This window comes from Balaenoptera borealis (genome assembly GCF_965194805.1).
Source record: "Balaenoptera borealis genome assembly, chromosome: 4".
Lineage (NCBI taxonomy): Eukaryota > Metazoa > Chordata > Mammalia > Artiodactyla > Balaenopteridae > Balaenoptera > Balaenoptera borealis.
The window spans coordinates 37,069,330-37,081,668 of record NC_138861.1 but is presented as its reverse complement, the minus strand read 5'-3'; the positions used below and the strand labels follow the sequence as shown (position 1 = coordinate 37,081,668).

Below are 12,339 nucleotides of genomic sequence, written 5' to 3'. Positions count from 1 at the left end.
AATCGCTTGAGGTTCCACCCAAGCTCCCGGGCAGCGGGGTCCCTGCAGAAGGTGCCCCCCACACCCCGAAATCGGCCCGCAGCCATCCCGAGAGGAGAAATCACTGTCTCCTCTCCTGTATCTGGGACCTAATTTAGTACTAAAATTTTAAGCAGTGCATTCATATTTTACTGGACCTAATGTGTTTTATTAAATTTTAATCCATTAAGGGCAGTGTGATTTCTCCGTATTTCAAACAGAACTGAGTTGGATTACAAGGAAGATTTCTTAAAAGAGAGATCTGACCTTACTCATGCACCATGTCCATCTCGGGTAAACAGGGTTTGAGGGAGGAAAGAGGGAAAGGATGGATTCTCCCCCATCCCATCTCCTCAAGGTCAATCGGCTCTGGATTCTGAATAGAGTCAGATCGTCTGAGCTCTCTGCACTCTGTAGCTTGGGGCAGAAGGATATGGGATGATTAAACTCCTCCATGGCCTCGGCGGTACCAAGAAAGAAAAAAAGGAGGGAATTATCCCTGAAACTGCGACCTCTGGGAGCGCCCAGAGAGCCTGGTACAGAGCGAAGGGCCGGGAGGGAGAGCTCTCCTGGGTTTCGTAGGTCCTGGGGCTAAGTTCGGGGAGTATGGGTGCGTTTTGCTCAAACACCTTTCCTCTTCCGAGCACGTCCACCTCTGCTCTCGTGTTTGTCTCTAACTTTCTCTCTCTACTGGCTCCCCCGTGAGCCCCAAGTCCACCTCGCTTAGAGATTCTAAGGAGCCCCTCTTTCGCCCAAAGCTGCCAGGCACCCCCTGTGGCCGAGGGCACAGCCTCGCCTCAGTGCTTTCCTGGGTAACTCTCTCTCTCTCTCCGCCTCTCACTGCAAGCACTCAGCAAGTGTCTCCGGAAACCTCTGCATCCGGCAGTTCCCAGGCCCTCCTGGATCAAAATTCGGGCTCGCCAACTCCTGCTCTCCCATCAAGGCCTGGCAGAGCGAAGCGAGGGGCGGGGGTAAAAACAAATGGCCACTGGCGATCGGGAGGACGCACTTTGAGGGCAGGGAGAGACCTGCGCCAGGGCCAGGCCCCTGTAGTCGCCGAATGAGCCGAGTGGGGCTCTCTCTAGATAATTGTGGACTGAGGACAGTGGCCGGGCAGGGGACAAGAGGATGAGAAGAGGCAAGGTAGAAAGGAAAGTAACGGCTCCCTCTTTCCCCGGTGGAGGGAAAGGCGCAGAGCTGAATTTCAAAAAAAGCAGACTGGGAAGAAGGGACGCGGGACGCAGCCAGCCCCAGGCCCGCTGGATGCCTGCGAGGTTCCTAGACGCCTTCACGATTCCGCAGGGTAGGTTGGCTGAGGCCGAGGGTGGCGAGGAACCCGCACGCGGGGACTGCTGACTCACCCACTGGAGTCGACCAACCTTTGGAGCAAACACAACAGGCGCCGAGAAATTAACATCGGCCGGAGGGAAAGCGTGAGTCCTCCGTTTCCAACTCCGCACTCCCCAGAGCGCGGGGACGCACGTACTCAGGCACGGACACACACACAGGCACGCTCACACCCGCGCATGCAGACACACAAGTGCTAACACTCACGCACACTCACTCAGATTCACACCTGTTTCTCCCCTCCCCACCTTCCGTGGAAGGGGCTGGGGGGGAAGAGACAGAGCTCCGCGTTCTTGTCCGCATGCAAGAACCCCTGTGTTTACTTTCCCCGACGAAACTGTTATTCTTCGTCGTAGTGAATTTCCTTGGTCCGTGTGTTTCTCTTCCCAAAGTTAAGTCCAGTCACGAAATCAAACTTAAAGCATTGGAACAATCAATGAAGACTTTTGCGATCCATGGCGCCTTGCGCTTCCTGGAACTAAAATAAATGCAAGAAATCGAAACTTAATTACTTGAAAGAAATCCAGAAATCCCTCTGCATAATTTATCCAGTCATTTTTCGGAGCGTTGGTGTTCGGTGCAGTGTATGTTAACGCTATACTTTGGGCCAAGATCTGGCTTCCTTCGTTGATTCCTTGGAGGTGGCTGCAGCCGGCCTCAGCCAGGAATTTTGCCCTGCACTGGGCTCCTCCTTCTTCCCACTCCTCAGAGCTGATCTAGTAACTTTTTTCAGAAGTCACCAACTGTAACGGTACAAGAATCTCTGGGGCTGAGTGTTGCGTGTAGTTTAAAAATAAAAAATCTCACCCGTTCTCTCTTCTTTTTGCTCACTGGGGCTGTACTTGAATTTGTGTGAGTTGCTTAACACTAGATCTGAAATCAGTACCCTTAGTAAATACAAGGCAGGAACATTTCTCTGAAGGAACAGTGCCCCATCAAAAAGTGCCATTCTGCTGGTGATGGAAAAATTGATTAAAAGGTGGACTTTTTTTTTCTTTCTCTCCAGGGAAATTTTCTCTCTCTCTCTCTCTCTCTCTCTCTCTCTTTCGTCTTCATCTTCCTAAGGCACACTGCTTGAATATTTGTTCTGACTAAACTACTCTTCAAAGTATTTTTAGCTGGACCACAAACCCAGGACAGTAGTTTCTTGCTCTGATATCTGTTCCTTTCAGAGTCACTCATTTTCTCCTCTCCTTTGGTTTCTAATTACTTGAGAATCTCCATATCTATAAAGTGCCAAAAGATCTTCATGTGGGAGCACTAAATAAAATAGATGCTCCTGCATTCAGCTTAAAGATACTGGCTAATATCAAATGACTTTTGTACATGTTGTGACTCTGACGTTACGTACTATTGGGAATTTAGAAATTTCGTGATTACTAAAGCTATGGCTAGTGGATTTGCAGAATAGAATGGTCCCTGAATCTATTAGCATGGTGAGGTTGATTCCAGAAAGACAAGCTTTCTCATAGACACCTTATAGAAATCTGAAGTAATGTTATGAAAGAATGAAAAAATACACTGAGGAACAGCTTGGAAACTGAAGTACATTTTGATTTAACTTACATTAACAGAAATGTAATGTAAAAGTGAAAGGATCTAACAAAACCATTAATAATTAAAAAATAATTACAGATAGTCTATCCTTACTATTCATAACCACTCAACACTTTAGACAAAGAAAACGGAATACTCTTAATGGGAATGAGATGTGAACAGACTGCTAATGAGAAGTTAACGAAGGACTGTGCATTTGTCAAAGGAGAGGAGTTTCCTTGTTTCCCACCCCCCCACACACTGTCCCCACATATTTTAATTCTCTCAGAGTTAGCTTGGATCTTCCTCTTCATATACACTGAGTGTCAGAGTTTATGCAACAGAAATCTCTTGAGCAATTACAATACAGACCTTATCGAATTGTGGAGATCAGGGGCACCAGATGGCTTGTCTATTAACTATCCTCACTGACAAATATTTATAGGTGCCTAAGAGATCCATGCTTCTGTAATAGATTTTGGGTGGACAATCCCATCCCACAAGGATTTCACAAAATAATGACCCTCTAAAGACAGCAGTTTGTTCCCTGTTCTTGCTTGTGATCACCTTTTTAAAAAAGATGAGTCATCCTTTAAGGATTCATTGTCATCCTTTTTCTTGTACTTCTCACCAGAGGTGTTACGTTCCAGTATTTTTTTTAAATGTGTGTGTATTTTTCTTTTACCTAAATTATATTTATTTTCTTTCCAGTATGTGTTTTTCAATGTTCCAAGGCTTTAGAGCAGTTTTCTACACTTAATCATGCAGTAAACTTTTAATCATGCACTAGAACTTTAAAAAGATGTTGGGAAGGAAGATACAGTGACTCCATTCTGATTTTCACTGCATATTCTTCTTTATTTTGTTTGAGAGACACATGGGACTGCCCTAGAGTGCTCCGTTGATGTTTGGAGACACTGGGAGGAAATCAAAGCAGCCTGGCGGAAAGCAAACTTCACTGCCTCTTTTCAGAGATAAAGGGAATTCTTACAAAAGGAGAGATTTGCAGACATGCAACTGGAATTCAATGAAGTCATGGCTGAGGCATCTGCTGGGAAGCTACCAGGAAGTGGAGACCTACAGCCCATGTCAAATCTTTTAAATCTAAAGAATTTGAAGCTTCCTTCCTTCCCCATCCCCAGATAAATTAGAAACAAAACAGCATGCCTTTTATAGGAAACAGAAAAACCTAAGGAGAAATGCTAATAGATTGCCTACAAAGATTATAAATACTTCTTAGCTGTATAAATACGACCTGAGTGCGTAAAGCATGATAGGGTCCGTGTAGGCATCCACTCTGTTTTTGTTTAAATGCAGCAGAAGGACACCATGACAACAATGACAACAAACTCACATTTAAACATTTTATCCTTTCTTAAAATTTTACATATTGCCTATGATTTGCCTGTAAATCTCATATATATAGAAGTGAGCAAATCAATCATAGAATTATAATATCTGTACCTAAGGATGTGTTGTTGTCTCTGTTTTCCTTTCTCTCCTTTATACTCATAAATAGATCATCAAGGTAGAGTTCAGCTAACATGTGCTCTGGAAGATGTTATAACTTTGTGCCTTGACTAGTTTTTCCTGACATGCACTTAAGACATGAAATCGCTCTAGCATTATGACAAGCAAGCTGTATTTGAAAACATTAAGATCTCTCCTCTTCAAAACACAAAATCTATATATTTTGTGATGTCATGTGCTTATTACACCCCTTCTTTGCTTGTCAAAGCAAGGCCAAAGAAGGCATTGTCAACATTGTGCTTATCTGGCATATTCCTATACTCATGTTCCACTGGTTTCTCCTGGACTCCACTGTCTAGTCTGGACCATATGACAAGTCATTTCTATAGTAACCCTGCTAGACCCCTTAATCTCTTTGCTCCCTTACCTTTCCCATATCAACCTTACCTTTCCTGTTTTCTCCACTTTTGCCAATAGGCTGCTGATTTCACTGGCGATAGGAGAATAGGCTAGTTTCTCTTTAAATTATAATTTATTGTATATTCATGCTATCCATCTGAGATATATATATATCAGATATATACAGATATGTATATCTGTAATAGCTTGAAACTCAATTTCATTCTGATGTGCCTTTCTCTACTGCACAGTCTGTGAAGCTAAAAACTACATTTCCCAGGCTCTCCTACAGTTCAGGTACTGGCTGTGACCGAGAGGCAGAGGTGTAGCTCAGTTATTCTCTTTTGGCGTGAACCTAAGAGGAGTGGTACTTCCTTAGAGCCAACAGTTACGTGCTGCTAAGATGGTATATTCTTGAAGTCTGGAGTTTCACCAGTGCCTTTCTTATTCTCCTCCTTCTTAACTGTGGGAGAGCCCACAGCTTTCCTGGCAGACTAGTTCTGCACTGTGGCTCTGGGTGTTGTTCCAGAAAGTTCAGTGTAGAGTTTGTGACTTCATTCTTTCCAAAGATGTGTAAGCACCTGCCTGTATGAAATCTCTCTTTGTTTAAAACAAAGTAGTTTCTGTTATTTGCAGCTACCCCCCGACCTATATTCCAGCCTTAACCTTATTTTCTCTACTGCTCAGTATCCTTTTTACTCGCTGTTAATTGACTCTCCATCTCATGCCCTACAGTGTCTACTGCAAACATTTTCTACCTCTGCCATCATGATTTTGAGCATAAAACCTCACCTCACAGTTTACAAATAAATTATTTTACTGCCACACATTCCTTTAAGTTTTCAACTGCCACCTAGGCATATTTTCTGTGTTTTTACCCAGCGTCTCCTCCTTCGATTCTCCCATAAGTGTTCCCCTCCTCCTTCAAGTTAACCCTTTAATGTGCTCGTGATTTCTATCCTCTCACCACCTTCTGAACCTTGGTCTGTCAATTTATTCTTTTTCTTGCATCTTCAATTTTTCCTCTCCAGTCTCTCTCTCCTTACCCTACTAATATATTCAAGATGTTTTGGCCATAAAATTTAAATAAAACAAAAACTCTTTACATTTCTTTCCTCCAATATCTCTCTTCCTTTTGCCATCAGAGTTTTGCAAATGGTAGTTGCATTTACTACCATTCATCTGCTTTCATCTTATTACCAGCCAATCACTTCTTAACTCTCTACTCATGATGCTGCCTCAAAGGATACCAACGGTCTCTTAGTTTACACACTCTGCGGTACTTGTTCCAAAAGTGTAGGCTTCAAACTTGGAATTTTGTGCTAGTTCTACTACTTATTGACTCCAATTCCCATTTTACCCCTCTGAAAATCGTGGATAATAATAGCATATTCTGCCCCCAGAGTACTGAGTGGATTAAACAACACATAACATGTAAAGGGCTTAGGATATTTCCTTGTATGTGATAAGTACTTGATAAATACTAGCTAATAATACAATACCAATAATAGTCATTATGGAATGTGAGGGCTGGCAATTCTCTCTTTCCTGAAATGGATTGGCTTGGATCTCAGCCTATGGTCTGTAAAGGCAGGATTTACCAACCTCAACAGAATCATCCTTTAAAACAGGTTTTAGGGGACTTCCCTGGTGGCGCAGTGATTAAGAATCCGCCTGTCAATGCAGGGGACACGGGTTCAAGCCCTGGTCCGGGAACATCCCACATGCCACGGAGCAACTAAGCCCGTGCGCCACAACTACTGAGCCTGCGCTCTAGATCCCGCAAGCCACAACTACTGAAGCCCTCACGCCTAGAGCCTGTGCTGCACAACAAGAGAAGCCACTGCAATGAGAAGCCCACGCACCGCAACAAAGAGTAGCCCCCGCTCACTGCAACCAGAGAAAAGCCCGCACGCAGCAACAGAGACCCAATGCAGCCAATAAATAAATTAATTAATTAATTAAAAAAAAAAAAAAACAGGTTTTGGCCTTTCTCGTTATTCTTGTCCTATCCTCTCCTGCCCATCAAACAAGGCCAACACCCCAGTGATCCATCTCCCCAAGGCTGTTCTATCAAAAATGTAGGCTTATATATCATTTATTCATTAACTCAGAGACACATTCAGAGAAACCAGGGATTAATTATTATTGATTAAATGCTTTATCTTGCTCAGAAGACCCAAAATTTTGTCACCAGGCTTCCCCTACCATTTTAACATGATTTCTAACTTATTTCCTTAAAAAGTTAATAAATTTTGAAAGAATAACATACCCAGTATCTACACCTAAGCATATGGGTCCCTTTCTCAAGTCAAGAGTATTCTGTACATCTACCTTCTGAGACAGTTTCCTTTCTTCTTTTCCTTGGCTACACTCCCATTTTCTGAAGGTAGTGATTACCTAAGGATCTATAAACTCTATTTCTGCTTCTCCCTTGCTAATTAAAGCATTTTCATAGCTTCTACTCTCACCCAAATGCCTCCACAAACGATATTACTCTGATGTCTTCTGAAAGTCAGTTTCATATTCCAACAGTTTACTCAATTTCTCCACCTGGATGCCTGCTCTACCTTCAAACTCAGTCCCTACAGACCCATACCACTTTATAATAATTCACTTATGAAATGTATTACTTTCCATTTGTATAATTTTTTATTCTTGTCTGATCTCCTAGATGAGACTGTGAGATCCCCGAAGACAGAGTCTATGTTTAACTCCTTCCGTGCCCTTAACAAGCTTATCATCGCAACCTGTATAGAGTAGGTGCTTGATACTTATTCGCTGGCTGACAATGGATGATTGTTATGATAGCAACTGATGAGACTGCTGTGCATTAAAATCTCACCAATGCTTATTCTTTTCTGAATCTTTTTAGAACCTGACCTCAAATTAACAGGTAAATGAGAGACTGGGAGAAAACATTTGTATTGGCTAAAAACGACAAAGGAAAAACTAGATCATACAAAGTACCCCTGCAAATTAACATGAAAAGAAATATAATAGAAAAAGACATAAATAGGCAATTTATAGGTTGGCAAAGCCAAGCGCTAACTAAGATTGGAGAAGTGCCAAATCTCGCTTAAGTAACCACACAAATGTTAGTTAAAACAGTGAGGTAGGGGGCTTCCCTGGTGGCGCAGTGGTTGGGAGTCTGCCTGCCAATGCAGGGGACACAGGTTCGAGCCCTGGTCTGGGAGGATCCCACATGCCGCAGAGCAACTGGGCCCGTGAGCCACAACCACTGAGCCTGCACGTCTGGAGCCTGTGCTCCGCAACAAGAGAGGCCACGACAGTGAGAGGCCCACGCACCACGAAGAAGAGTGACCCCCGCTCGCCACAACTAAAGAAAGCCCTCGCACAGAAACGAAGACCCAACACAGCCAAAAATAAATAAATAAATAAATAAATTTAAGAACAGTTTAAAAAAAAACAAACAGTGAGGTACCAATTTATAGCTATCATCTTCATAAAATTGAAAAGTTAGATAATACCAAAAGTTATTAAGGATGTAGAATAGAAATCATAACACAATATTGATAGAAGTATAAGTATTGGATGGCCATTGTGAAATGCAAACTGGTAATCTTTAGTAACACGACTATGCAGATAACCTCTGACCTACCAATTCCATTGCTGGGTTATACTCCAAAGAACTTTTCCTACAGATCCAAAAGGTAATATTTGAAGATGTTCCTATCAGTGTTGTTTATAATGTCAGAGAGGTAGAGGCAGCAGATAGAAGCAATGACTCTTATGGCAATATAGAAAGGCTTTAAAAGGTTGAGTGAAAACTGAACACTGTATGTAATATAATGCTATTTTTATACTTGAACACAAAAAAAAAGCTGTGTATTTTTCAAGGATATATATATATACCCACAAAGATAGATTCAACTCATTAGCATAAGTGTCATTGTCTAATAGGAATGTAACTGGGAAATAAATTCATTAAGATACATCAAAGGCTTTAAAGGTTCATTTTCTCCTATGAATCCCACTTCTAGGAAGTTCTCTTAAGAAAACAATTTGTTTTCAATGCCCACAAAGATGTAAGGCAGCTTTGATTATAAGAGTAAAAACTGGAGAGTGTCCAGTAGCAGAGAAATAGTTTAATAACTGTAGTACAGCCATATTATTAAATAGTACTCAGCCACTGCAATCATGTTTTCAGGGAATTTTTAATGACATGGGAAAATACATTCTTTAAGAAAGAGCAAACATGATATAAAACAAAGATTCTTTTTGTTCAAAAGAAGTATATAAATACACAGAAAATAGTGAAAAAATGAGTAATTTGAGTGTTGCATTGTGAGAGATTTTAATTTCCCAAATTGTCTATGATGAACTGTATTCCTCTTATTACCAGAATTACATGTGTGTACAGATTTAGATGTAGTTATAGATATCTTTCCTAGGTTGTATACTTTTTCCTATAAGATTCATTGCACCTCTTATTTAAAGTGCTGTAGCTAAGTGATCCATCAGCTGAACTCATTCACTAACACTAGCTGTAGTGAATATTTATAGATTGGAAATGGTATTTAATTGACTTGAGAAAGATGCATTTTGCCATCTAAATTTTATAGTGCATCTCTGAAATGCGGAAAAGCTCACAGGATTACATAGAGAAGCCAGCCTTGACTATCACGTGCTTAGCTGGGGACCCCACAAAATGATCCTCTAAATATGGCCTAAATCATTTCAACTGCAATCCATATCGCCTCTCTTTGCCTAAAGCAGGGTCCAAGATGCTCCCTAGGTAGCTAAGAGACAGGGACGAGAAGGGGTATGTTATCAGACTCCTTATTTTCACCCTTTCCAATATTTTATTAGGGAAAAAAATACACACTTGATTAGTTTAAGGGAAAAAATACACTTTATTGAGAAAGTATTAAAATAGCATCTCTGTTCTCAGAGGCAAGATCCATTATATTCTCTACCTTGGTTCCCTAGCTGATATACACAAAGGAGAACTTTTGTAAACTAGTTGTTTTTTTTTAATTGAAAAATTAACACACAATGATGATTAGATTTATGCTCAAGATGGTGCAGTAACTTCAATCTTTGACTACCCCATTAGTTGCCAACACGGCAATGTTAGATAAAACATAAGAAAAGAAAACCTCATAGGGCTTTGTCTTTATAAATAATTTGATTGAGAAATGTATTATGAGATTCATGGGCTCTTGTGAGATGGAGGGATTTACTGATGAAAATTCAGAATGATGGATAGAGAAGAGATACTTACATAGTGTTTATTGTCTAATCAGTATGTGTGAAGATTCTTTCTTCATACTATGCAGGCACCATCTCTTCCTGTACATGACCAGGACCATCTCTTCACATTCTTTATTGTTAAATATGCTCTTCCTGGCTGATTTCATATCTCCCATGATAAGAAAATGATAGCTCTTTAGAATCTGTTTGTGTTCATGAGATACAGATTTTCTTGTTCTGCAGTGTCTTAATACCATTTACTTAATGTTAGCTTCATCATTACTCATGAGTCTGCATTCTCCATCCTGCCATCCATGAATACTGATTTCCGTTGACTCTCTCAAACATTGTGTTGTGCTTTGTTGATGATGACCTCAAATGCAAGTCATACTCAGAGCATGCTGAAAAATGTGAATTATAATTTGTTTTCTGATGATGTTAAATTTACCTTTCAGAATTTTATAGAACAAAGGTAGAATAACATATTTTCCAACCCTGTTTTCTCTTGAACTTTTTAAGGCCATAAACAGTGCCTTTCTAGATTGTACAGTGTTAACTGTACCCCTGCCTTCCACATACCACCACTAACAAGGAGGATAGGTGAGGCCCCTATGGGCAGAGAAAAAGAGTGGTCTTATTCACTCAAGGATATCCATCCCTAGTTCAGCATGGCATAAAACCAGTCCAGGAGAACATGGCATCTACCTGGGAATAATGCCAAGAGAGGACATTGATCAGAAGAGCTTTAGCATTGTGGACCCATGATTTCAAAATCTCTCAGAGGAGGAAGGCATGGCCATCCAGAGGATGCCTGACAAGATGGTAAAGATGGTGAGATAACCACTTTTGGTTTCAGGGACAGAAGACAATCAGTAAAAGCCTGACACCCTCCCCTTCTCCACTGCCCTTGGGTGTTGCACACCAGAGATGACATTGTGGTTAGAAGACAGATGGGCAAAAGTCAATACACAGTATGAGACACCTGACTCAAGCCCCAAATCAGAGTGTCAACAGCATTCTGGTGACCCAATCTCATACTATCCTGTGAAAGAAATACTACACAGGTCAGCAGTAATAATCCATTTACTAAGCTGCCCTCCTGGAACAAGAATAAGGCCACAGTAATTTAGGATAACCCATAGGCTCCAGTCCTGGGGGTCTTTGGTGTATCTGGTTGAAACCATGCATAAAGTAGAAGGTAGAAGGTCTAAAACAAGCTGAGGATGAAAACTGGGACCAGGGTCCATGCAGATCCCAGTACAGGCATGAAGACAGCCCTGCTGGCTAAGTCCCATTTTGGCAACAGAAGAGGAATTAGAATTTTTCACAAAGTGCTTCTGGCAACTAGGACCCATGCAAGACAGGGTCTGAGCATGGCAAGCCCTGTCTGGATGATGCTACTGGTCCTTGCCAACTCAAGGCATCAGAGGATGACTTTAAAAATTTCAAGGAAGGTAGGGAAGTCCCTGTCCAGTGGTTAGGACACCACGCTCTCACTGCTGAGGGCCTGGGTTCAATCCCTGGTCAGGGAACTAAGATCCCGCAGGCTGTGTAGCACAGCCCAAAAAAAAATGTTTTTTTCTTTTAAGGAAGGTACACCAAAGCATAAGGCTCCTGAAGTGTGGGCCTGGTATAGTTCCTAGTTTGCCCTGGTTTAAAAGCAGTATTGCCAGGATGGACTGTGCCTGAGAATGGAGAGCTTTTTTTAAACAATGTAAGGCATTCATGAAAAAAATTATCAATAATACAAGGAAATAGGACCAAAAGACCAAAAAATAAGGAGAAAAAAACAGATGAGAGAATGGACCCTCTAGGTGATATAGATATTTGATCATCAGACAAACACTTTTAAATAACTGGGATTAATAGTCTTAAGAAAGTAGATGACAGTTATAATCCATAAAAAATCAAATGGAAATACTGGAGGTGAATAAAATAATAAAATATGTTTAATATCATGTTAGACACATCAGAAGAGAGGATTATTGGCCCGGAATATGGGTCTGGACTGAATCATGGAGAGAAAAAAGATGGAGTATGTAGAAAAAACCTGCAGCTTCAAAAAGCTCTATGAACTTCCAACAGGATAAATACAAAGAAAACATTATTTAGTCACTTCATAGTAAGACTGCTGAAAGCAAAGAGAAAGTCTTAACATAGCAAGAGGAAAAATGTATATGAACTTCAAAGGAGCAACAATAAGACTTACAGCAGACTTTCTGAAGAAAATATGGGATGAGATCTTTAAAGCACTGAAAGATAGTTTTCTGCCAGTCTGTAACCCAATAACTGGGAAAGGTGCTTTGAAATGAAGACTTTTCAGACAAATACCAAAAGAATTTTTCACCAACA

General features: G+C 41.1%; 1 long non-coding RNA gene across 1 annotated transcript; it reads left to right on the top strand.

Moving 5' to 3' along the window:
- The first annotated feature begins 1,338 nt into the window (after nucleotides 1-1,338).
- Nucleotides 1,339-11,251, top strand: LOC309627253. Its single transcript, XR_014243630.1, has 3 exons — nucleotides 1,339-6,401; nucleotides 6,752-7,885; nucleotides 8,212-11,251. It is a non-coding gene; the product is annotated as an uncharacterized lncRNA (long non-coding RNA).
- Nucleotides 11,252-12,339: the final 1,088 nt, after the last annotated feature.